At 39.7% G+C, this 27,679-nt stretch overlaps 1 pseudogene; it reads left to right on the plus strand.

Annotated features, from left to right (window-relative positions):
* Nucleotides 1-348: 348 nt before the first annotated feature.
* The window catches only part of LOC110564709 (uridine diphosphate glucose pyrophosphatase NUDT22-like), a 90,452-nt pseudogene continuing 63,121 nt past the window's right edge, over nucleotides 349-27,679 (plus strand).

The raw sequence follows: 27,679 nt of genomic DNA on the forward strand, positions 1-27,679 counted from the left end.
TCCCCTGAGGCTGAGGAGCCAGAAGCCCTGCCTCTGCTGTCTTGAGTCCCAGGCACTGAGCTTTGGGGATTTGGGATCCAGGAAGGATTGTACTGTGGAACTGAGTCTCTGTGGTTGACACTCTTTGTTTGGGCCTGTGCTCTGGCAGTGGCAGTGGGTGCACTCCTCTGGTGTGGTAGGGTTTCTGGAGGTGTATGTGCTACTGCGAGGCGGGATTTCCTATGGTGGGTGCGCTACCGCGGGGATGGGTTTTCTGGAGGGTGTGTGCTCTGGTCAGGCGGGATTTCCAGAGGGATGTGAGCCCCACTGTGCTTCTTGTGGTGGGATCGCGACCATGGGATGGGAGTAATGGGACACTCGGCGGGTCCAGAGCTTGGCAAGAGGGCCCTGGGCAGGCCCGAAGTGTGGGCTCCTCGGAGATGTGTCCACGGTGTGTTGTTCAGCTGGAGGTTACAGCCGTCTGCTGAGGTAAGGGGCTTGGAGCACTGTCTCTGCTGTCTTAGTACCCATGCTGTGAGCTTTGCGCTCAGCTACCTGGTACCATATGCCTGGGCAGGAGGCCAGGATGGACAAGGGAAGCGCCCTACTTCCTTCATTCCCAGAGAAGTCCAAGCCCAATCTAAATCTACAAGCACGTCACACTTCTGTGGTGTCCCCTCTCCTTTAGAAAGCCCAAAAGTCCAAATTCTAGTTTCGATTCTCTCTCCACTCACCAATTTCATTGATTCATGCCCTCTGCCTCTCCAAAACAGTGTGCTCTGTTTGCCACAGTCTTGGAACCTTCTCCTGAAAAATGGAGTTTAAACATACTGTTTAGATGTCCCTGTGGCTATCAAATGCCGCATGGTACAAATATCAGACTCTGAGTTTTCACTGCATATGTAGTTACGATGTGAGGAAGCAGAGCTTTTTAGTCACATCAGTAAGAACAGTTTTCTCACTTTCATCATCTCTGAAGAAATACTGTCTGCTCTCTGCCATACTGGATTCTATAAATGCTCTTGGATATGAGTCTACTTAAAGAAGAGCACATGAGCTTATACCCAACTCCATAGCAGACCACCTGTTGTGCCTCTTCCCAGCACCCCCCCCCCCAAAAAAGCTCAAGTGGATCACACAAATCTAACCTTCCAAACTTGCTTCTATCCGTTTATTCCTTTATCTTAGCCCCCAACTCTACATTCATGAACTCACAGGCTACATCAGTCAGGGAACAGGTAGGCTAGCTGCAGATCTTCACCTCTCCATCTATTTATTCATGTGCAAATCCCAAGTCTCATCCCTGGCTCCATAGCAAACCTCCTGCTGATGCCTCTCTGTACTCTTTGCCACCATTCTCAAGAAACTGGACTTAATTATATATATATTACATCCATACAGAAAACTTACTCAGTAATTGTAATAGATTTGTAATACATTTCAATTAGGTATGTGATTTCATAAGTTCTTCCCCTTTTTGTCAGGATTTTAATGAGCTTTGATCCTAATCAGATCTTGGCTCTGCAGTCAAAGTCAATGTGAGTTCATATGTGAAATAGCCCTGCCATATCCAGTACATTAGTTACTTCTCTGTTGCTGTGATAAAACACCATTGTAAAACATGAATTATGGCAGAAAGAGTTAATTTTGGGCTTATGATTTGAAAGGAATGAGAGTCTACATTGGTGGCCAGGCATAGAGGCAGGACCAAAAAGCTACAAAATCACATTCTCATCCACAAACACATACAAGAGAGAACTGAGAGTAGATTGAGGCTATATAATCTCAACATCCACCCCCAGTGGTATACTACTTTAGCCAAGCCTACACTTTTTGACATCCTTAAATGGCACCAACTGAGGATCAATTATTCAAATTACAGTGCTTATGGAGGCCATTTTTCATTCAAATCACCTCATCTAGAAAGAAATGTTTCACTGTAGATTTCCACTACTTCTGACTTGTCACCTGTTCCACAATGAACATTGAACCCTGTAGCAAGAAGGTATGCCACATTCCACAGAAGCTGGACATTCCACAGTCTCTTATTCTTTGCACATAGCCCAGCTGTAGGTCTGTGTATTAATTTGTATCTATTAAAAAAGAAACTTATCTGGTAAGGGTTGCAATATGTACTAATGTATGAGGATGAAAATGATAATTTCGTGAAGGGCTTAATTAAGCAGAATAAGTGTATTCAGTTCTGTTCTGGGGCTTATGTTTCAGCCCATCATGGTTTTGGGCCCAGACAAAACATTCCAACAATGGGTTCTGTTTTATAGAGAGAGACTGAAATCCCATCAGAATATGATTGCTTACTCCCATATATTCTTACTGCTATTGCACCAGTCTGTCATCATAGTAGCTCACAGATTCAAAGATGAGTAAGATTGTTGATTATTTCTCTTCAATGGTAGAATAAACAGAACTTTCCACTGCTTCAAAAGCTAGCCAATAGCGAAGAAACTTCTAGTCAGTGCCAACTGGATTTCTTAATGTCCCTTGCCTCAAGTATCATAGAGCAACCTTTGTTCCATTTCCGTCATCAATTCTTCTTAACTGCTAATAATTATTTATCTCTTTCACATATCTATAATTTTATAATAGCACAAATGGACATGGAATCCCTTGTAGTTGATTTTCCCCATGGAGTAAATGCATGAAGACTCATACAAATCAATAATACATATATTTCATTTCATTGGAATTATAGAGAATAACTAGTAATTTATAATTTTGCACTCACATGTTCTTTATTCATACAAATAAATTAATTTTTATGTGTAGCAAACTTTCTTCAGCTTTGTAGATCGATTTATTAGTGGCAGATATGTAAATTTGTTTTAGTAAATTTCTTAGTATTATATACAAAGAGAAATATGTCATTTGCAAATAGAAAATTTTTTCCTTTAAATATACATGATTTTAATCTATTTTTTTTCTTTATTACACTGGTAGGAACTTTTACTATTTTTACCAGATAACTTAGGTATTTGCAAAAGAAGATTGATTTCAATTAAAATGTTTATGGAATAATTTTCATCCTAATGGTTATAACTGCTTATTCATACCTATTTCTTATTGTATAGATACCCAAGACTCATAGGTGTACTTAGGGAAAGAAATTGGTTGCATTTACTTCATCAACATGAAAATGTAAAAGTTACCACCAAAGATTCTACTATTTTCTACCTTTGTTAAAAGTTACATGATACTACTTTAACTTTTTAAATAAATTATCACTTATCCAATTTCTTATTTTCCTTTTTTCTGACAGTTCAAACCATATGTATGCATATGCTATATAAAAGCAGATGACTTTTCACTGCTATTTGTAGCTTGAAACTTTATCTAATGCAGTCCTTCCTGTATGTCTCTACTGGACTTATCTTTTGTCGAAATTAATTAGATAATAATTTCACTCAAATACCTATAAAACATAAGTACTACATATGATCAGTATATGTTTGCTTTCTGCTACCACCAAGTGGCATTTCAGCAGTATCTCTGAACAGTTTTCATGAACATGATTTTATCTGCATCGACTGCAAAGTCAATTGCATTCTACGTATCTCCATGCCCTCATTTTGTATTTTGATACCTTCTGAAACTTTGAAGTGAAATTTGTAAGTCATCTTAAAAAACAATCAAAGCATTATTGTGATATAAGTATTAGAAAAACACTGATATTGGAAGAGGACATGTGTCTACATTCTTTTTATAATTATAAGCTTCTTAAATGTATAGAATCAATAAAATGTAACTGATAAGAAAAAAATAAAATAAAATAAAACTAAGAAAAAAAACAAGAAAGAAAGAAACTAAAAAAAAAACGTATAGAATCCTTCAATGTCCATTATCATTTCTGGGCCTATTATGCCATTTTGCATGGGAAGGACAACATAAAATAAAACTTTAATATTAACATCATTAGCTTTAGGATGGCGCCGACCAGCGGGCACCATGCCTGAGAGGCAGAGGATCTGAAACTCTGAAATTAGTGAGTGGAGGGACAACTGAAGTGAGAAAATCAACATTGAGGCTTCCTGAAGGATAGGAGACATCCCATGAGCTGAGACCATTTAGATTCAAGTCGCCCATGGTAGACTTCTCTGGGGACAGAGAGTGGCGAACACTCTAACCGCTTGGTTTTTCCCCATTTCCAGAATAGAGCCAGCCCACAGAGACTCTTATCATAGAACTCACTGCCTGGGGACTCAGACAGCAGAGGCTGGGCTCCTAGTTCCTTGTCATTGGTTGCCAGGTCTACCAGCCTTACAAGTCTCAGATCTGCAGTACCATCCTTCTGGGTTCTGGGTCTGAGAGTGGCAGTACTGACTTTACAGGGCCTCCCAGACAGTGAGTGTAGAGGCTGCCAATCCCTCAGTGGGGGACAACCAGCTCAGCCAAACCACCCAGGTAAACCAGATGCCAGGCCACGTAGGTCTGTGGACCACTGTTGTGGCTCCCCAGAACTTCCCAGCAGGCACCCGTAGCGGCCTCCCAGTTCCACTGCTACAGGTGGATTTCCTAGTTCAGCAGCTGTGCCTCAACTGAGCTGATGGATATCCTTCATGGACATGCTTGCATTCACACCAGCAGACCCAAACCTGAGAGCAGAGAAAAGGGGGAATGCCTGTGCCTTACAATTTGACCTGCTAGAGAGTGGGTGCACCTTCAAGTGCCTGCAGAGTCCCAGATTCGGGGTCCTTCTAAGATAGCAGCCAGACACTAGATCCCTCCCACCCATGCACCTACTGTGGGAAACAGAGGGACAGTGTTCTCAACATTGAGCCCTGTTCTGTAGGTCTACCAGTGGAGTTCAGGCAAATAACTCCTGACCTCAAGTGCCTGCAATCCTTTTGGTGCACAGACAGTGCCCTGCCGCATACTTCAGGCATCTGCATTCTCTAACAGCCTGTCAGTCAAGGCACACACACACGCACACGCACACGCACACGCACACGCACACGCACATGTTCGCCCGCATTTGTCACTCTGCACCTGGGAATCTTTTTCCCTTAGGTACAGCTGAAGCACCAACGCATACTCTCAAACCACTAGACTACTCTCATCTTCCTGAAGAATTCTCCAGATACCAGAGAAAGACCACCAGTATGAACTGCAGAATCCAGGAACAAACAGTGAAGGTTACAGATAAGCAAATGGCTAGAGGTCGGCATAAGAACATGTCCAATGCACATCCCATTTGTCTTTCTAAGTGAGGATTGATCATCTTACCCCCTGTCCATTTTCTTGTTTATCTTCTTTAGGTGTATAGATTCCATTATGTTTATCATATCTTGTATATAAGCTAGTATATACCATGTTTGTCTTTCTCCTTCTGGGATACTTCATTCAGAATGATCTTTTCTAGAGCCCACCATTTGCCTGCACATTTCATTATTTCCTCCTTTTTGATTGCTGAGTAGTATTCCATTGTGTCAGAAGGCATCTGAAAGACTCTACCTAACAGTGTTTCAAAACAGATACTAAGACTCATAACCAAACCTTCGGCAGAAGGGGAGTTAGTATGATGTGGAAAGGACAGGAACTCCACAAGGACCAAATATATGTGGGCACAGGCGTCTTTTCTGAGACTGACACTGCACCAAGGACCGTGTATGGATATAACCTAGAACCTTTGCTTGGATGAAGCCCGTGGTAGCTCAGTAACCAATTGGTTTCCCATATTAAGAGGAACAGGGACTATTTCTGACAGGAACTCAATGGCAGGCTCTTTGACCTCCCCACCCCCCAAAGGAGGAGCAGTCCTGCTAGGCCACAGAGTAGGACTCAGGAGAGACCTGATAAAACAGGGTCAGATGAAAGGGGAGGAGGCCCTCCCCAATCAGTGGACTTGAAAAGGGGCAGGAAGGATATGAGGGAGGGAGGGTGGGATTAGGAGGGAATAAGGGAGCAGGATACACCAGGGATACAGAGTTAATAAAATGTAACTAATAATAAAAATTTAAGTTAAATTAAATTCAATTAAAAAAGAAAATATCCAACAAAAGTCAGGACAACATGACCCAACCAGAAACACCAAAAATACCAATGGATACCCCAATTCATCAGAAATACAGGAAGATGATTTTAAAGCTATGCTTATCTAGTTATTAGAGGCACATAAAGAGGAAACAAACAACTCTCTCAGAGAAATAGCCACACAAATGGAAGCAAATACAGAAGAAATGAACAAAGCTCTCAAAGAAACACAGGCAAATATAGCCAGACAAATAGAGCCACAAGTAGAGGCACAATCAGTGGCATATAGAGAGGAAATGAACAACAGCAAAAAAATAGAGACTATCATAGAGAGACCAGAATCCACATTCAAACAGATGAAGGAAATGGTGCAAGGCATGAAAATAGAATTAAAATCAATAAAGAAAACTCAATAGAGGAATATTGAATGGCAGAGAAACACTTAAAGAAATGCTCAGCATCCTTAGTTGTCAGGGAAATGCAAATCAAAATGACCCTGAGATTCCATCTTATACCTATCAGAATGGCTAAGATCAAAATCTCAAGTAACAACACATGCTGAAGAGGATGTGGAAAAGGAGGAATTCTATACTCTGTTACTGGTGGGAATGTAAACTTGTACAACCACTTTGGAAATCAATCTGGCACTTTAGTGCTACCTCAAGATTCAGCTGTAGCACTCCTAGGTGTATATCCAAAATATGATGAAGTATACAACAAGGACATTTGCTCAACCATGTTCATAGCAGCTTTATTTGTAATAGCCAGAACCTAGAAAAAACCCAAGTGTCCCTCAACTGAAGAATGGATACAGAAATTATAGTACATTTACAAAATGGAATACTACTCCACAATTAAAAACAAGGAACTCATTAAATATATTATTAATTTATCAAGATGAGGCTATTATTTTAACACTTAGTTGCTATATATATATATCCTTTCTCTATATTATTTATTATTCCACATTATTTCTGGAAACTTAGAAAATATATATCATTTCTAAGTTAACTCTAAAATAAGTCAACACTTATTTTTATTATCATAATTTGTATAAAATATTTGTTAGAAATTTTCAATGACTATGCGTGGCAGTAATTTTTTTATTTCTGAACTTTTGTTTACAATCTAAGATTAATATGAAAAAAATTATGGACAAAAGACATTGAAATGTCCTTTGTGTTTTAGATGATATTACATTTGCTTTACTATTTGGTATGGACTTTGGTGTATGATTTATGTTGATCATGCTTCTACTGTCATTTGCCTTTTACTTAAAAACTAAATCATATTCTATAACTTATTTTTTCCTTGGTTTCTCTTCATCTCTGCTGCAGATTCTTATAAATCTACAATATACAGTAAAGTATAAATACATGGTTCTGTATTAATTTGAGTGATTTATAACCTGAGAGAGTAGAAAATTTTGACTGGAAACCCAGAAGTATATTTTAAAATCCATCAGAGGTAACATTTTATCTCTTATGTTCTAGAGAATTTGGCAAATGACTTTTCATAGCATTTTTATCATAATGAGCATTTATATGCACAGGTTTTTTGATAGGTGAACTATGTGGTCTTTGATGTCTTCTATAGAAACATTTGCTATGTCATTTTTATTGATCTGTGATTGTAATTAGATTGTTTATACTTTCTTAAATACATATCATTAACCACAAAATATTAAGGCTTAAAAAGACAGTCATTTTTTTACTGAATTTTACTTTTTAGAATATATGTATATTACAGTGCACACACACACACACACATATAATGTTTTTGATACATAGATCTTCCCATGAAAATGATAAAGGCAGTATGTGTCAGACAGCATATCCATATATAAGTACATACGCAGAATAAATGTTAGTTCTATCAATATTCTGTATTTAAAAGTGATTTTTTTCCTACTTGCATGATACTGTTTTTAAAGGGTAAAAATTATTAAGGAGACAAAAATATGTTTTTTCAGATGTTAAAACAACAGCTCCTTTAATACAAAATATCTACAAGACCTGAAACATTTGAAAATAGTTATAGAACTCGTAGTTTTGTTTTTTTTTCTCTCCTAAAATTACATGAAATCTGAGGAGGGGCAAGATGGCGGCGCTGGGAGGACTCTCATTCTGAGCAGCAGCAACAGGATCAGCACAGTGACCAGTAATCAGAACTCACGGCCATAAAACACAGTCATTGTGTTTCCCAGGTGAGAGGATACCCCACGGTGGGGGATTCAATCAGCTTTTAACTCACCTGGCTAAACCACGGAAGAGATCCCGGTTCCACCAGATGTTTGGCTGCCTGCCACCAGCCCCAACCCCAGCCCAGAGCCACAAGCCAGTGTCTCTGGTCATGGTCCCAGACTGAACCATGCGCACACTATCAGAGACTGGAATTTTCAGTCGAGAGATAACCCCAGGGTACAGGAAACAACTGGGACCGGCCTTAGGTCACCCAGACATCCCCTGGAAAAGACTCGGGTTCCACGGGCACCCCAGGAGCCAGCCTGGAGCCAGAGCCGGGGACCCAGGTTCCAGCACTGAGCCCTGCCTGCCTGCACGCCTGACTTGCCGCCTGAGATAGAACAGAGGGCATCAGGGCACCAGGGCACCAGCGAATGAGTTTCACTGTCCAGTGCAAACACACAGGGAGGGAAACTGCTGGTCTGATCTCAGAGCACTCAGCCGACACCCCCAACATGAAAAGGTCCCTGGAAAATTATCCAGCTTAGGGAGGCACCCAGGTTCCCAAAGGCCACAAAGGCAGACACAGGCAGTTTCTGCGCACCAGACAGCTGGCAGAGACTGAGCCGCCATCACACAGCTGTGCTCCAGGCACAGGCATTTTCTGCAGCCAGCCAGCTGGCAGACACTGAGCAGTGTGCACCAGGGCAAAAAAAAAAAAGACATTGGGAGTCCATGTCTCCAGAGAATCCACAGGGAAGGAAGAAAACTGTACTGACCTAAATCACCCAATCCTTCCCTAGAAAAAGTCTAGCAGACTAGTGGAGCCGAGGCGCCAACACTCAGCTGTGCTCCAGACACAGGCACAAACAGTTGATGCGCGCCTGATGTCCAACTGGGTCACAGCAGCTGATCATTAAATTTACAAGAAACGCAGAAACAGGGCAGCTGCTCTCAGGACTTCCCTGGGTGAGAGGAGAACCCTCTCAACTAACAAAGACCACAGTTTCCTCTCAGGTCTATATCCCTGAGGTGAGCAACTCCTGAAAAAACACCAGCCATCCAAGGACTATACCCAAAAAGCTGAGAAGACATCCTTCAGGAAAAACCAGCTTTCTGCAAAGGGGATTCTCTCCACCACAGGATCCCCAGGAACCACCAGAAAATAACCCCAAACACCTAAGATAGCACAATGGGTAGAGGCCAGCGTAAAAGCTCAAGCAACAAAAGACAGAGCAATATGGCATCTCCAGAACCCAGTTACCCAGGGGCAAGTAGCCCTGGACACCCCACCATAACTGAATATGCTCATGACGATGATAACAGAGGAAACAAATAAGATTCGTAAAGACATAGAGGAAGATAAACTCAAACAGAATATTGCCATCCATAAAGAAATAGAGGAAGGTGCAGCCAAACAGTTTATGGCCTTTAGAAAAAAAAAAAATGCTTAAAACACTGAATGAAATGAAAGAAACAGAGTTGAAGGAACTAAAAGAAAAACAGAAAAGTACAATCAGACAGGTGAAGGAAGTAAACAAAACAACTCAAGACCTGAAGACAGAACTGGAAAAATTAAAGAAAACACAAATGGAAGAAATAATGGAAAGGAAGAATCTAGGGAAGAAAACAGGAACTACAGAGGTAAACATAACCAACAGACTACAAGAGATGGAAGAAAGAATCTCAGGTGTAGAAGATACAATGGAAGAAATCGATGTATCTGTCAAAGAAAATGTTAAATCTGAAAAATTCCTGACACAGACCGTCCAAGAAATGCATGACAATATGAAAAGACAAAACCTAAGAATAATAGGTATAGAGGAAAAAGAAGACTCCCTTCTCCAAGGCCCAGAAAATATTTTCAAGAAAATCATTGAAGAAAATTTCCCCAAGCTAAAGGAGAGGCCAATTATAATACTGAGGCCTACAGAACACCCAACAAATTTGACCAGAAAAGAAAACCCTCCCGCCACATAATAATCAAAACAGTAAGTATACAGAACAAAGAAAAAATACTAAAAGCCACAAGGGAAAAAGGCCAAGTAACATATAATGGCAAATCCATTAGAATCACACCTGACTTTTCAACAGAGACTATGAAAGCCAGAAGGGCCTGGACGGATATCATGCAGACCCTAAGAGAACACAGATGTCAGCCCAGGCTACTATACACTGCAAAACTCTCAGTCCTCATAGATGGAGAAAACAAGATATTCAATGACAAAAACAAATTTAAACAATACCTACACACAAATCCAGCATTACAGAAGACACTGGAAGGGAAAATACAACCCAAGAAAGCTAGCTACATTCAAGAAAACACAGGAAATAAATAACCTCACTTCAGTAAAACAAAAAGCAACCAAGCACACAACCTGATGACCACAGCCAACATCAAAATCAAGAGATCTAACAGCCACTGGTCATTAATCTCTCTCAACATCAATGGACTCAACTCTCCAATAAAAAGACACAGATTAACAGAATGGATATGTAAACTAAACCCAGCAATCTGTTGCATACAAGAAACACACCTAAGACACAAAGATAGACATTACCTGAGGGTAAAGGATTGGAAGACGACTTTCGAAGCAAATGGACCCAAGAAACAAGCAGGTTGAAAATAGACTTTCAACCAAAATTAATAAAAAGAGATGGGGAAGGACACTTCATACTCATCAAGGAAAATTCCACCAGGAAGAAATCACAATCCTGAACATCTATGCCCCAAATACAAGGGCACCCACATTTGTGAAAGAAACATGGATAAAATTTAAAGCACATATAGATTCCCACACATTAATAGTGGGAGACTTCAACACCCCACTCTCAACAAAGGACAGGTCAACAAAGCAGAAATTAAACAAAGAAACATTGTCTCTGACAGAGGTCATGAATCAAATGGACCTAACAGACATTTACAGAACTTTAAACCCAAACACAAAAGAATTTACCTTCTTCTCAGCACCTCATGGAACCTTCTCCAAAATAGTGGAGCCATATAGTGGGTCACAAAGCAAGCCTCAACAGATACAAGAAGATTGAAATAATCCCTTGTATCTTGTCTGATCACCATGGAATAAAGCTGGACCTCAACAATAACAGAAATAGCAAAAAGCCTACACACACATGGAAACTGAACAACTTGTTACTAAATGACAGCTGGGTCAGGGAAGAAATAAAGAAAGAAATTAAAGTCTTTCTAGAAATCAATGAAAATGAAGACACAACATACCCGAACTTGTGGGACACAATGAAAGCAGTGCTAAGAGGAAAGTTCATAGCACTAAGTGACTTCAAGAAGAAATTCGAGACAGCTCATTCAAGCACCCTAATGGCTCACTTTAAACCTTAGAAAAAGAAGAAGCAGACACACCAAGAAGGAGTAGACGGCTGGAAATAATCAAACTCAGGGCTGAAATCAATCAATTGGAAACAAATAAAACAATTCAAAGAATCAATGAAACCAAGAGCTGGTTCTTTGAGAACATCAACAAGATCGACAAACCCTTAGCCAAGCTAACTAAAAGGAAGAGAGACACCACCCAAATCAACACAATCAGAAATGAAAAGGGGGTTATAACTACAGACACTGAGGAAATCCAAACAATCATTAGGACTTACTTCAAAAGTCTATATGCCACAAAATTTGAAAATCTAAATGAAATGGACAATTTTCTTGATCCATTTGACATACCAAAGCTGAATCAGGACCAGGTAAATCAACTAAATAGACCTATATCCCCCAAAGAAATAGAAGCGGTCATCAAAAGTCTTCCATCCAAAAAAAGCCCAGGACCAGATGGCTTCAGCGCAGAATTCTACCAGACCTTCAAAGAAGAGCTAACACCAATTCTCTTCAAACTATTCCACAAAATAGAAACAGAAGGAATATTACCAAATTCATTTTATGAAGCCACAGTCACCTTGGTACCTAAACCTCACAAAGACTCAACAAAGAAAGATAATTTCAGGCCAAACTCCCTTATGAACACTGATGCAAAAATACTTAATAAAATACTTGCAAACCGAATCCAAGAACACATCAAAGATATTATCCACTATGACCAAGTAGACTTCATCCCAGGTATGCAGGGGTGGTTCAATATACGGAAATCCATCAATGTGATCCACCATATTAACAAACTGAAAGAAAAAAAAACACATGATAATCTCCCTAGATGCTGAAAAAACATTTGACAAAATCCAACATCCATTCATGTTCAAATTATTGGAGAGATCAGGGATACAAGGCACATATCTAAACATAGTAAAGGCAATATACAGCAAGCCTATAGCCTACATCAAACTGAATGGAGAGAAACTTAAAGCAATCCCACTGAAATCAGGGACAAGACAAGGCTGCCCACTCTCTCCATATCTCTTTAACATAGTGCTGGAAGCCCTTGCTAGAGCAATAAGACAGTTGAAGGAGATCAAGGGGATACAAATTCGAAAGGAAGAAGTCAAATTATCACTATTTGCAGATGATATGATAGTATACGTGAGTGACCCCAAAAACTCTACCAGGGAACTCCTACAGCTGATAAACACCTTCAGCAAAGTGGCTGGATACAAAATTAACTCAAAAACATCAGTAGCCCTCCTGTATACAAGAGACAAAAGGGCTGAGAAAGAAATTAGGGAAACAACACCCTTCACAAATAACATAATAACACAAATGACATAAGGTACCTCGGAGTAACCCTAACCAAGGAAGCCAAAGACTTGTATGAAAAAAATTTCAAGTCTCTGAAGAAAGAATTAGAAGAAGATATGAGAAGATGGAAATATCTCCCATGCTCGTGGCGTGTCAAGATTAACATAGTAAAAATGGCCATCTTACCAAAAGCGATCTACAGATTCAATGCAATGCCCATCAAATTACCAACACAATTCTTTACAGACCTGGAAAGAAAAATTCTCAACTTCATATGGAATAACAAGAAACCCAGAATTGCTAAAACAATCCTCTACAATAAAAGATCTTCCAGAGGTATCTCCATCCCTGATCTTAAGTTGTATGATAGAGCAACAGTTTTAAAAACTGCATGGTACTGGCATAGAAACAGAATGGTGGCTCAATGGAACTGAACAGAGGACCCAGAAATAAACCCACTCACTTATGGACACCTGATCTTTGACAAAGACGCCAAAACCATTCAATGGAAAAAAGATAGCATCTTCAACAAATGGTGCTGGTCTAACTGGATGTCTACATGTAGAAAAATGAAAATAAGATCCATACTTGTCACCCTGCACAAAACTGAAGTCCAAGTGGATCAAAGACCTCAACATAAAACCAGACACATTAAATCAGCTTGAAAAAAAAAAGTGGGAAATACCCTAGAACTCATTGGTACAGGGGAAAACTTCCTGAACAGAACACCAACAGCACAGGCTCTAAGAGCAACAATCAATAAATGGGACCTTATGAAACTGAAAAGCTTCTGTAAAGCAAAGGATACCGTCATCAAAACAAAGCGACCTCCTACAGATTGGGAAAGAATCTTCACCAACCCTTTATCTGACAGAGGACTCATATCCAGTATATATAAAGAACTAAAGAAGCTGAAAAGCACCAAACCAAGTAATCCACTTAAAAAATGGGGAACAGAGCTAAACAGAGAATTCTCTGTAGAGGAATAACGAATGGCAGAGAAGCACTTAAAGAAATGCTCAACCTCACTAGCCATTAGGGAAATGCAAATCAAAACAACCCTGAGATTACACCTTACACCCATGAGAATGGCCAAGATCAAAAACTCAAGTGACAACACATGCTGGAGAGGTTGTGGAGAAAGGGGAACCCTTCTCCACTGCTGGTGGCAATGTAAACTTGTACAACCACTCTGGAAATCAATCTGTCGTTTTCTCAGACAACTAGGAATAGCGCTTCCTCAAGATCCAGCCATACCACTCCTGGGCATATATCCAAAAGAGGCTCAAGTACACAAAAAGGACATTTGCTCAACCATGTTTGTAGCAGCTTTATTTGTAATAGCCAGAAGCTGGAAACAACCCAGATGCCCCTCAACTGAAGAATGGATGCAGAAATTGTGGTACATCTACACAATGAAATATTATTCAGCAATGAAAAATAAGGAAATCATGAAATTTGCAGGTAAATGGTGGGATCTGGAAAGGATCATCCTGAGTGAGTCGTCCCAGAAGCAAAAAGACACACATGGTATATACTCACTCATATAGACATACAACATAGGACAAACCCACTAAAACCTGTGCTTCTAAAGAAACTAAGCAAGAGAGAGGACCCTAACCAAAATGTCCAATCCCCATCCGGAAAGGCAAAGAGGATGGGCATCAGAAGAAGAAGAAAACAGGAAATAACCTAGGAACCTACCACAGAGGGCCTCTGAAAGCCTCTGCCCTTCAGACTATCAAAGCAGATGCTGAGCCTGATGGGCAACTGTTGGGCAGAGTGAATGGAATTTTATGTAAGAACTGGGAAATAGTAAAAGGTGGAGAGGACAGGGTCTCCACAAGGAGAGCAACAGAACAAGAAAATTTGAACACAGGGAACTTCCCAGAGACTCATACTCCAACCAAAGACTATTCATGGAGATAACCCAGAACCCCTGCACAGATGTAGCCCAGGGCAGTTCAGAGTCCAATTGGGTTACATAGTAATGTGAAGAGGGACTGCCTCTGACATAATCTGATTGGCCTGCTCTTTGATCACCTCCCCCTGGGGGGGAGCAGCCTTACCAGGCCACAGAAGAGGACAATGCAGCCACTTTTGATGTGAACTGATAGACTAAGATCAGAAAGGAGAGGAGAAGCTCCCCTATCAGTGGACTTGGGGAGTGGCATGCAAGCAGAGGGAGGAGGGAGGGTGGGATTGGGAGGGGAGGAGGGAGGGGCTTATAGGGGGATGCAGAATGAATAAAGTGTAATTGATGAAAAATTTAAAAAAAAATTTACATGAAATCTATTATTATGAAGAATTTAATATATTCTCATTTTATAGTGGCATGTAATATAATAGAAAATAGTTTGGATACATATATTTTACTGCTGATTTTTTTAAATTTTATTTTATATAATCTGACCCACATTTCTGAAGTTCATTTCCAAAATTGCCAAGCCATCATACTACTGGATATTATTATAGTCATTATAACAACATTGTCCTAGATGAATTTGCATTTGCAATGCTGTTGCAATACTGTGTTGAAAAGAAGTCTGCTTGATCAACTTCAGTAAACATTCTGAGCGTTTGTAGAAAGCATCTTGCTGGCTTCATATATCAGGCATGATTTCAGTTAGAGGATATTTCTTACAGAAAAGCCTTTGAAAGAGACTTTAAAGCACAAATTGTCTTTCTGCTTTGGCATCATTCCACTTGTCTTTGGTCTAATCCCAGAGAAACTGATACTTGTATATTTCTGAAGATTTTGAGAGAATTTAGATCATTGCTATTCTAGCTTAATCTTATTGTTTGTCATCTGCCTTGGTTAGTATGAGTCCCAAGTGAGTTCAGAAAATTGAAATACTGAAATGATACCAATTGAAAAAATGATTGCTGTTACAGAGTATCAATCTGTAGAGTTCAAACTCATTAATCTAGGTCACCCCCTTCTGAGATACCAGAAAACACAAAGGAAATGTTACTGAGTAAAGGGTCAGCTTGAAAAAAATATGGGGTGATATTAAAATCAACTCTGAGATGACATTATACAAACAAAGGGAATTTAATATTGTTTTAAGGTTGATTTTGCTTAGCACAGATTAGTGGTCCTCCCAAAGACAGGATTCAATTTTTTGTTTAGAATCTCTGCTCACTCAATGATGAAAATGACCAAAATTAAACACTAAAACCCTCCTGAAGGAAAATGAAGTTTATGAAAGAAATTGTTTTATTTTCCCACTTTATTTTAAACTCTTTAGTTTACGTCAATAATATAACGGGTTTCTGTGTAATTTTTTTTTCCTTGTATCTTTCATTCAGATGTTACTCTTTACAGATTTAGACACTGGTATTGAGGTTAGATAGCATTTGTCACTATAATAGCTGTGGCCATTTGGATGTCAAGAAAGGCATTTTTCAAACATGGCAGTTCTAATTTGGCAGGTGAGTCCTCAGCTGTTGTGCTGAACCATGAACTACACTGGGACAATGACAATGATATAATTCCCTATAATGCTTTTCAGAAATTTTCCATAACACTGGAGAAGCAAATTCATAGAAATTTTGGCATTTATTTTAAAAAATACATCTATTATCAGATTCCATAGCCATGATACTGAAAATGTAAAGTGACTGGATTTCTGGAATAAAGTAATATGGTTAAGGAAATATAATTTTGTGTTAAATATAGATGTGATATTAGCTTAATGTACAGTGCCAAATTTTTATGGAAGACCAAATTATTTTGAATAAAGAAGAATGAGGAATTATATATATCTTTGAGAATAAAATAAAAGCATTTAATTGAAAAATACCTTTCAATACCAGATTTTAAAACTGTCTAATAAAATATATTTTGGAGGTTGTGTGTTAATTTACTTTCTTGTATATTTGACATAGAATTTCTCCAAGGATCACAAATATATTAATAAATCTATTTAATAATTTATATTTCCTTAAAACTTAGAGAGCGCTCTGAATTTTGTGTCTAGTAGGGCATAAAATAAGGCCCAAAGTATGAAGAAAACATATTATAATGTATTGTTGTATTAAAAGGTTTTGAAATATATAAGGCCATTTATTTCTTTATTTGTTTATTACAATTTATTAATTGTGTATCCCTGCTGTAGCCCCCTCCCTCATCTTCTTCTAGTTCCACCAAACCTCCCTCTTCTCCCCTTAGGCACTTTCTTTAGTTCCCTGATAAGGGAGGTACTCCTCTCCTTCTATCTGAAAACTAGTTTATCAGGTCTCATCAGGACTGGCTGTGTCATTTTCCCCCATGGCCTGGCAAGGCTGCACTCCCCAGGGGGAAGTGATCAAAGAGCCTGCCATTGAGTTCATGTCAGAGACAGCCCTGCTCCCCTTACTATGGAGCCTATGGAGCCCACTTGGAAACTGAGCCACCTGTGGGCTTCCTCTGAGTAGGGCATCTAGATCCTTTCCATACATAGTCCTTGTTTGGAGTATAGGTCTCCGCAAGATCCCTTGGGCCTGGGATTTTGGCTCTGTTCATCTCCTTGTAGATTTCCTGTCCCCTCTATGTCTTTCTATCTCCCTCTTCTTCCATAACAATTTTGCACTCTGCCCAAAGATTGGTTGTGTCTCTGGTGTCTCCTTCGATACCCAGGTGGGTAAAGCCTTTCAGATGTCCCCTATGAAAAGCCCTGTCCTTTACAGAGTATTTTAATATATTTTATCAGTAGAATTTTCTTATTTAATTTCTAAATATATAATATCTATATTTGAAATCGTGTTGTTTGGCTTTTTTCCAAAAACATTTATTTTCACATTTATTTTTTTCAAATGCATTTTTTTAATTAATTACACTTTATTCACTTTGTATCCCCCATAAACCCCTCCCTCCTTCATTCCTAATTCCACCCTCCCCCTTCTTCATGCATGCCCCTCCCCAAGTCAACTAATAGGGGAAGTCCCCCCTCTCCTTTCCTCTGATCTTAGTCTATCAGATCTCATCAGGAGTGGCTGCATTGTCATCTTCTGTGGCCTGGTAAGGCTGCTCCCCCCTCAGGGGGAGGTGATCAAAGAGCAGGCTAATCAGTTTATGTCAGAGGCAGTCCCTCTTCCCATTACTGTGGAACCCACTTGGACACTGAACTGCCATGGGCTGTATCTGTGCAGGGGTTCTAGGTTATCTCCATGCATGGTACTTGGTTGAAGTATCAGTCTCAGGAAAGACCCCTGTGTTCAAATTTTCTGGTTCTGTTGCTCTCCATGTGGAGCTCCTGTCCTCTCCAGATCTTACTATTTCCCACTTCTTTCATAAGATTTCATGCACTCTGCCCAACAGTTGCCCGTAAGTCTCTGCATCTGCATTGATAGTCTGTAGGACAGAGCCTTTCAGAGGTCCTCTGTGTCAGGCTCCTGACTTATTCCCTCTTTACTCCTTCTTCTGATGTCCATCATCTTTGTCTTTCCGGATAGGGATTGAGCATTTTAGCAAGAGTCCTCCCTCTTGATTAATTCTTTAGATTTGAGTAGGTTTATCCTATATTATATGTCTATATGATTGAGTATAGACATATTTTCACGTTTATTAATGAGCACAGATATGGATGTGCACATATACGTTGATGCCAGTGTAGACCAGAAAAGGTTTTCAGATTCCTGAGTTACTGATAGAGGTTTTTGTGAGCCATCAATGTAGATACTAAGAACCAAACTCTGTTCCTCTGAAAAAAAACCAAGCATTTATAACAGATGAGACACTTCACCAGCCAAAAATGTTCACTCATTACCTTAATAATAAAATAAATATATGTTAAAATTGTTTCTAAATGAATACTTAAAAAATAGATTTGGAAGTTTTTTGAGAAATTAAAGATTAAAATATTTTGCCTATATACAGACACCTAGTAACAATTAGGAATTCTAAAACAAAGTTTTTCATGCCAGACTGAAGAGATTTAACATTTTGATAAATTTAATTTGTTAAGAAAAATATGAAATGAAACAAACAGGTGCTGGGTAATGGTACTGGAGTAAAGAGGGATTTATTATATTCTTTCTACTACAAATATTTGTTTATTTTCATATATATTTAATTAATATTTCTCTCACTTTTATTTCAGTAATTAATTATTTTGAAGGAAAAATAGAATACTAATTATCAACTTTGTTGGTCACTTTAAACTGAATTGTTTTAAGTATTAATTTCTCTGAAACAATATTTATTTTTGACTAGATAAGCTGATCATGATACATTGATGTGAGAAAAATATTATAACTACTTACATATTTTATTTATTTATTTATTTATTTTGAATAGGATTTGGTTTCTATTATTATTTTTTTCTTTTTTTTTTCAATGCAGTTTATTCAGGAACCTTGAACAATCATCTGACCCTGGGGAAAGCCAGCCCACAGCTTAAATAGCCTCTGGGTAGCCAACCCCAGCGTGCCACGTGGGCAATTCAGATAGGTCCACATACATGGAAGCAAGCCAGATCCTCGGCCTTAGCCAAATGTGGAGTTGTTCATGACAGAGAGCACTCACCATCAGGAAGGTGGAAGGTAAAAACTAGCTCCATCTTTAAGGCACAGCATTACGCAGCTCTCTACAGTTCCCCCTTTTTGTTTTAGACACATCAGGCAAGAGTAGAGGTCTAATCTCTGATATTAGAAATAAATTGGGACTTTGTACCGATGTTCATTTAGGTGTCATCCACCCAAAGAGCATCAGACCCGTCCAATACCTTTTTCTCAGAGGCGGGACCTGGGGCATCAACCTGCATGCAATCAGACATGCTCTTCTCTGGGTCCAAAGCGGCTGACCCTGAGTGCAGTGCTTAGCCTCGCATCCTGAGCATAACATTTTAGCTTTTTATGGTATCCAACCATGCTTGGGGAGAATGTCCTGCTTCAATGGCTGTAAAGGCCTGAATGGTCATGGGTGCATTACTCTGTTGTGAGACTCTAATCTTGCATATACAACACAGGCAAACCAAGGAGACCAACACCAGAAGGCCTGCTAACGCTCCCATGCCCGCCCATTCCTTCAGATGATTCATGGCTGCAGCAATCCATGATGATAATCCTGTGGCTAGTCCTGAGTCCACTCTGGTAGAATTTACCGTGACAATGGCCACTCTCAGCTGCTCCATCGTAGTATCGAATTCTCCAGTCCAATTACCAAAAATATAGCTAGAAAATTGTTTAGACAGATTTGCAGCACAGGAAAAATTCTCATGTTGTATGCTAGTGACTCAAAGTCCAGCATACTTTCATTGACAGCCAAGTTGAGTGATTTGCCTTAGGGTATCAATTTGCTCCTGCACGAGGTCAATCCTCTGATTGAACACCATCAAGCCTCCTTTTAGTTGAGCATTAATTCCTTTTTGTACATCTAAGGCATGAGCTACATTGGCTAAAAGATTATTCAGGGTCTGAGCAGTCTGCCCAGTATGACTCATGTCTAATGCCGCGGTGGTAGCTCCAACAGCCGCCAATGAGATGGCAGTAACAATGGTGGCTGTAGTTCCAAGATCCCTTTTCTGTCTGAAGAGAGTCATAGGGTGAGGGGCATCAACGGGCACAGGCACCTAGTGAGGCATGCTAGTAACCAGGGCATACCTAAATTCACTAGCATTCCAGCATTGGGCAAAAAAGCAAGGATCATTACCACAATTACTAGGCTCTATCTAGCTAATAATGTATAAAAATGGGGAATATAAACAAACAGGTGTGAACTTATAGGAAATATTATAAGAATCCTTAACCCCCTCATTGGAACATCCTGCGTCAGTTCTAGAACTAGCAGTGGTGGTGTCCGAGGTCTGAGTAGGTTCAGGAGACCATTGCCTCCAGGGGCAAGACGTGCTCCATGTAAATTGACTAACTCCATGTTTTCCTCCACTTTTGAAAGTCATTTAAGATTCTTAAATTATTTTTTCTCTCTTTTTTTAATTTTTCATCAATTACACTTTATTCATTCTGCATCCCCCCATAAGCCCCTCCTACCTCCCCTCCCAATCCCACCCTCCCTCCTCCCTCTACATGCATGCCACTCCCCAGGTCCACTGATAGGGGAGGTTCTCCTCTCCTTTCTGATCTTAGTCCATCAGTTCACATCAAAAGTGGCTGCATTGTCCTCTACTATGGCCTGGTAAGGCTGCTCCCCCACAGGGGGAGGTGATCAAAGAGCAGGCCAATCAGATTATGTCAGAGGCTGTCCCTCTTCACATTACTATGTAACTCAATTGGACTCTGAACTGCCCTGGGCTACATCTGTGCAGGGGTTCTGGGTTATCTCTATGAGTAGTCCTTGGTTGGAGTATGAGACTCTGGGAAGTTCCTTGTGTTCAAATTGTCTTGTTCTGTTGCTCTCCTTGTGGAGACCCTGTCTTCTCCAGCTCTTACTATTTCCCAGTTCTTACATAAACTTCCATTCACTCTGCCCAACAGTTGCCCATCACGATCAGCATCTGCTTTGATAGTCTGTAGGGCAGAGACTTTCAGAGGCCCTCTGTGGTAGGTTCCTAGGTTGTTTCCTGTTTTCTTCTTCTGATGTCCATCCTCTTTGCCTTTCCAGATGGGGATTGGACATTTTGGTTAGGGTCCTCTCTCTTGCTTAGTTTCTTTAGAAGCACAGGTTTTAGTGGGTTTGTCCTATGTTGTATGTCTATATGAGTGAGTATATACCATGTGTGTCTTTCTGCTTCTGGGACGACTCACTCAGGATGATCCTTTCCAGATCCCACCATTTACCTGCAAATTTCATGATTTCCTTGTTTCTTTTTGCTGAGTAATATTCCATTGTGTAGATGTACCACAATTTCTGCATCCATTCTTCAGTTGAGGGGCATCTGGGTTGTTTCCAGCTTCTGGCTATTACAAATAAAGCTGCTACAAATATGGTTGAACAAATGTCCTTTTTGTGTACTTTAGCCTCTTTTGGATATATGCCTAGGAGTGGTATGGCTGGATCTTGGGGAAGCACTATTCCTAGTTGTCTGAGCAAATGCCAGATTGATTTCCAAAGTGGTTTTACAAGTTTACATTGCCACCAGCAGTGGAGAAGGGTTCCCCTTTCTCCACAACCTCTCCAGTGTGTGTTGTCACTTGAGTTTTTGATCTTGGCCATTCTCATGGGTGTAAGTTGAAATCTCAGGGTTGTTTTGATTTGCATTTCCCTAATGGCTACTGAGGTTGAGCATTTCTTTAAGTGCTTCTCTGCCATTCGGTATTCCTCTACAGAGAATTCTCTGTTTAGTTCTGTTCCCCATTTTTTAAGTGGATTACTTGGTTTGGTGCTTTTCAACTTCTTTAGTTCTTTATATATACTGGGTATGAGTCCTCTGTCAGATAAAGGTTTGGTGAAGATTCTTTCCCAATTTGTAGGTAGATGCTTTGTTTTGATCACTGTGTCCTTTGTTTTGCAGAAGCTTTTCAGTTTCATGATGTGCCATTTATTGATTGTTGCTCTTAGAGCCTGTGCTGTTGGTGTTCTGTTCAGGAAGTTTTCTCCTATACCAATGAGTCTAGGGTATTCCCCACTTTTTTTTCAAGCCAATTTAATGTGTCTGGTTTTATGTTGAGGTCTTTGATCCACTTGGACTTCAGTTTTGTGCAGGGTGATACGTATGGATCTATTTTCATTTTTCTACATGTAGACATCCATTTGGACCAGCACCATTTGTTGAAGATGCTATCTTTTTTCCATTGAATGGTTTTGGCGTCTTTGTCAAAGATCAGCTGTCTGTAAGTGTGTGGGTTTATTTCTGGGTCCTCTGTTCAGTTCCATTGATCCACCATTCTGTTTCTATGCCAGTACCATGCAGTTTTTAAAACTGTTGCTCTATAGTACAGCTTAAGATCAGGGATGGAGATACCTCTGGAAGATCTTTTATTGTAGAGGATTGTTTTAGCAATTCTGGGTTTCTTGTTATTCCATATGAAGTTGAGAATTTTTCTTTCCAGGTCTGTAAAGAATTGTGTTGGTAATTTGATGGGCATTGCATTGAATCTGTAGATCGCTTTTGGTAAGATGGCCATTTTTACTATGTTAATCCTGCCAAGCCATGATCATGGGAGATATTTCCATCTTCTCATATCTTCTTCTAATTCTTTCTTCAGAGATTTAAAATTTTTTTCATACAAGTCTTTGACTTCCTTGGTTAGGGTTACTCCGAAGTACCTTATGTCATTTGTGGCTATTATGCAGGGTGTTGTTTTCCTAATTTCTTTCTCAGCCCTTTTGTCTTATGTATACATGAGGGCTACTGATTTTTTTGAGTTAATTTTGTATCTGGCCACTTTGCTGAAGGTGTTTGTCAGCTGTAGGAGTTCCCTGGTAGAGTTTTTGGGGTCACTCACATATACTATCATATCATCTGCAAATAGTGATAATTTGACTTCTTCCTTTCCGATTTGTATCCCCTTGATCTCCTTCAATTGTCTTATTGCTCTAGCAAGGACTTCCAGAACTATGTTGAAGAGATATGGAGAGAGTGGGCAGCCTTGTCTTGTCCCTGATTTCAGTGGGATTGCTTTATGTTTCTCTTCGTTCATTTTGATGTAGGCTATAGGCTTGCTGTATATTGCCTTTATCATGTTTAGATATGTGCCTTGTATCATTGATTTCTCCAATACTTTAAACATGAATGGATGTTGGATTTTGTCAAATGCTTTTTCAGCATCTAGGGAGATTATCATGTGGTTTTTTTCTTTCAGTTTGTTAATATGGTGGATCACATTGATGGATTTCCATATATTGAACCACCCCTGCATACCTCAGATGAAGCCTACTTGGTTATGGTGGATGATATCTTTAATGTGTTCTTGTATTCGGTTTGCGAGTATTTTGTTGAGTATTTTTGCATCAATGTTCATAAGGGAGATTGGCCTGAAGTTCTCTTTTTTGGTTGGGTCTCTGTGAGGTTTAGGTACCAAGGTGACTGTGGCTTCATAGAATGAGTTTGGTAATGTTGTTTCTGTTTTGATTTTGTGGAATAGTTTGAAGATAACTGGAGTTAGCTCTTTTTTGAATGTCTGGTAGAATTCTGTCCTGAAACCATCAGGTCCTGGGCTTTTTTTGGATGGGAGACTTTCGATGACTGCTTCTGTTTCCTTTGGGGATATAGGACTATTCAATTGATTTACATGGTCCTGATTTAGCTTTGGTAAGTGGAATCGATCAAGAAAATTGTCCATTTCATTTAAATTTTCAAATTTTGTTGCATATAGACTTTTAAAGTAAGTCCTAATGATGGCTTGGATTTCCTCAGTGTCTGTAGTTATGTCCCCCTTTTCATTTCTGATTTTGTTGATGTGGATGGTGTCTCGCTGCCTTTTAGTTAGCTTGGCTAAGGGTTTGTCGATCTTGTTGATTTTGTCAAAGAACCAGCTCTTGGTTTCATTGATTCTTTGAATTGTTTTATTTGTTTCCAATTGATTGATTTCAGCCCTGAGTTTGATTATTTCCAGCTGTCTGCTCCTTCTGGGTGTGTCTACTTCTTCTTTTTCTAAGGTTTTTAAGTGAGCCATTAAGTTGCTTGAATGCGCTGTCTCAAATTTCTTCTTGAAGGCACTTAGTGCTATGAATTTTCCTCTTAACACTGCTTTCATTGTGTCCCACAAGTTTGGGTATGTTGTGTCTTCATTTTCATTGAGTTCTAGGAAGATTTTAATTTCTTTCTGTATTTCTTTCCTGACCCAGCTGTCTTTTAGTAGCAAGTTGTTCAGTTTTCATATATGTGTAGGCTTTTTGCTATTTCTGTTGTTTCTGAGGTCCAGCTTTCTTCCATGGTGATCAGATAGGATACAAGGGATTATTTCAATCTTCTTGTATCTGTTGAGGCTTGCTTTGTGACCAACTATATAGTCTATTTTTGAGAAGGTTCCATGAGGTGCTGAGAAGAAGGTAAATTCTTAAAATATTGGTATCCTGCTATCCTCTTTCTAGTGTTCTGCCTTCCAAATGATATCTTCTTATTTTCCTGGTTTTGGCTCTTCCTCCAGGTTGGAGATAGGAGCAATTTTTTTACTTGTTGTGATAAAACATTGTTTTCATAATAGTCTCATAGAAAAAAACATGTCCGTGGTAGATAAGGGCATCCTTTTAGTTTTTTAAGGATGTAATCCAAACTTCAGAAATAATTTTTAATGGAATTAGTGGAGTGGAATATAACTGAATGTTGGGTAACAGAAAAATTCTGGGGAAAAAGAAGAATTTGAGAGCAAGATTTAGATGCATGAAAAGTTAGTGGAGCAGCCTTCTTAATCCTGGTAGGATATTGTGCTTCAAACTGTACACAGTAGATAATAGAGATGTTATATGCATGAAAATACACAAAAGACAGGGTGACTGCATTTGTGAAATAAACACAATGTACTGAAAATAAACCTGTGAAAAATAAACATTGCATTGGCATATTTACTGCCATTAGCTAATACTCTAATAGCCTTTTTACATTCTAAATTTTTGAAATAGTATATTTCTTCCTTCCCTTTGTTCTCTCCAAGCCCTCCTATATATTCTTTTTGCACTCTTTCAAATATATGGCATCCTTTTTCAATAATCACTTTTATATGACTATCTGTATATGCATGCACATATAGATTCCTAAATATAACCCACTTATCCCTTATAATTATATATATATATATATATATATAGATATATATATATGTTTTCTCAGTTTTGGTTAAACTTTTCCTTTATACTTTGGTTTCTGAGAATATACAAGTTTACACCTTGTTAACTCATTTTCTAATTTTATAAACCAACATACAACATCTCACAAAAAAGTTACTCAGGGAGGGGGGGATCCAAGATGGAGGCCACCAGCATGCACCATATCTGAGAGGTAGATGATCTGAAACTCCAAAATTGATACAGCTGAAGCCATAAAAATGACATGGAGGCTTCCTGAATAAGAGGGGACATCACATGAGTAGAGAATATTTAGATTCAGGTCGCCCGCAGATTTCTCTGGGGATGGAAAGTGGCAAACATTTACACCCTTTGCAAATCCCCTTTTTGGGCCTCACTCCTCCTTGTTGTAGCCAGCCCACAGTGCCAGAAACTCTTAGCACAGAAATCACTGCCAGGGTACTGAGACAGCAGAGGTGGGGCTCCTAGCTCCTCAGCCATGGCTGCCAGCTGTATCAGCTTTCTTGCTCCAGGGTCCACTGTATCAGCCTTCTAGGTCCTGGGTCTGAGAGCAGCTGTATGGACTCTACAGGGCCTCCCAGCCAGTGACTGTATGGGTTGCCCAATCCCTTAGTGGCAGACAGCAAAATGTACAGCTACCAAAGTCCACCAGACCTGCCAAACTACCCAGGTACACCAGGCCCACCTGGCCACCTAGGTCTGTGGACCACTTTTGTGGCTTCCCAGGACTTCCCAGCAGGCACCTCTACCTGCCTCCCAGTTATGCTGCTACAGCTGGACTCCCAATTTTGGCAGCTACACCACAACTGAGCTGATGGAGATCATACACTGGCATTTGCACCAGTAGGCCCAAACCTGAGAGTAGAGAAAAAGTGGAACCACTGTGCTTTCTGATTTGACCTGTTAGAGAATGAGTGTACCTTCAAAAAACTGCAGAGCCCCAAATCCAAGGTCCATGTAAGATAGCAGCCAGACATCAGATCCCTCCCATGCATATATCCACCATGGGAAACAGAGGAATTCTTAGGACAGTGTTCTCAATATTGAAGCCCCTGTTCTGTGGTTCTACCAGTGGAGTTCAGGCAAATGACTTCTGGAGCTCAGTCAGAGCAGGATACCAGTAGCCTGTAGGCCATCGAGGTATTGAGGGAATCTGCAAAAGGATATTGTGCCCTCAGTCACCACCAGCACCTGCAAACACAGTCAGCACCAGCAACCTCTTTGGTAGCTGTGCAGTGTACCTGCCTCACACTCCAGGCATTTCTAGAACCCTGTACTTCAAGCCACATTTCCATGCACACTCACATGCACATACTTGCTGGCATTTGTCCTTCTACATATGCAGACCTTCTTCCCTCAGGTACAGCTGAAACACCAATGGACAGGCTGAAACCATTGGACCTCTCTCAACTTCCTGAAGAATTCTCCAGACACCAGAGAAAGACAATACCAGTCTGAACTGCAGAATCCAGGAACAAACAGTGAAGAATACAGAGAAGCAAATCACCAGAGGTTGGTGTAAGAACATATCCAACAAAAATCAGGACATTATGGCTTCAAGAGCAACTGCCAAAATCAATGGATACTCCAATTCATCACGAACGCAGGAAAATGATTTTAAAGCTATGCTTATCCAGTTATTGGATGCACATAAAGAGGAAGATAAACAAATCTCTCAAAGAAATAGTGACACAAATGGAAGCAGTTAAAGAGGAAACAACCCCTTTGGAAATAAATCTGGCAATTTCTCAGACAATTAGGAATAGTGTTTCCTCGAGATCCAGCTATAGCACTCCTAGGAATATATCCAAAAGATGCTCAAGTACACAAGAAGGATATTTCCTCAACGATGTTTGTAGCAGCTTTATTCATTATAGCCACAACCTGGAAACAACCCAGATGTCCATCAATGGAGGGATAGATACAGAATTTGTGGTACTTTTACACAGTGGAATATTACTCAGCAATTAAAAACAAGGAAATCATGAAATTTGCAGGCAAATGATGGGATCTAGAAAAGATCATCCTGAGTGAGGTATCCCAGGATCAGAAAGACACACATGGTATATACTCCCTTATATAGACCTATGAGATAAGATAAAAATAGCAAAATCTGTGCACCTAAAGAAGCTAAACAAAAAGGAGGAGCCGGAGAAAGATGATCAGTCCTTACTTAGAGAGTCAAATGGGAAGGACATGGGAAGTAGGAGAAGAGAGGTAACAGGACAGGAGCATACCACA

Source organism: Meriones unguiculatus, chromosome 20 (assembly GCF_030254825.1).
Source record: "Meriones unguiculatus strain TT.TT164.6M chromosome 20, Bangor_MerUng_6.1, whole genome shotgun sequence".
In the NCBI taxonomy this organism is placed as follows: Eukaryota; Metazoa; Chordata; class Mammalia; order Rodentia; family Muridae; genus Meriones; species Meriones unguiculatus.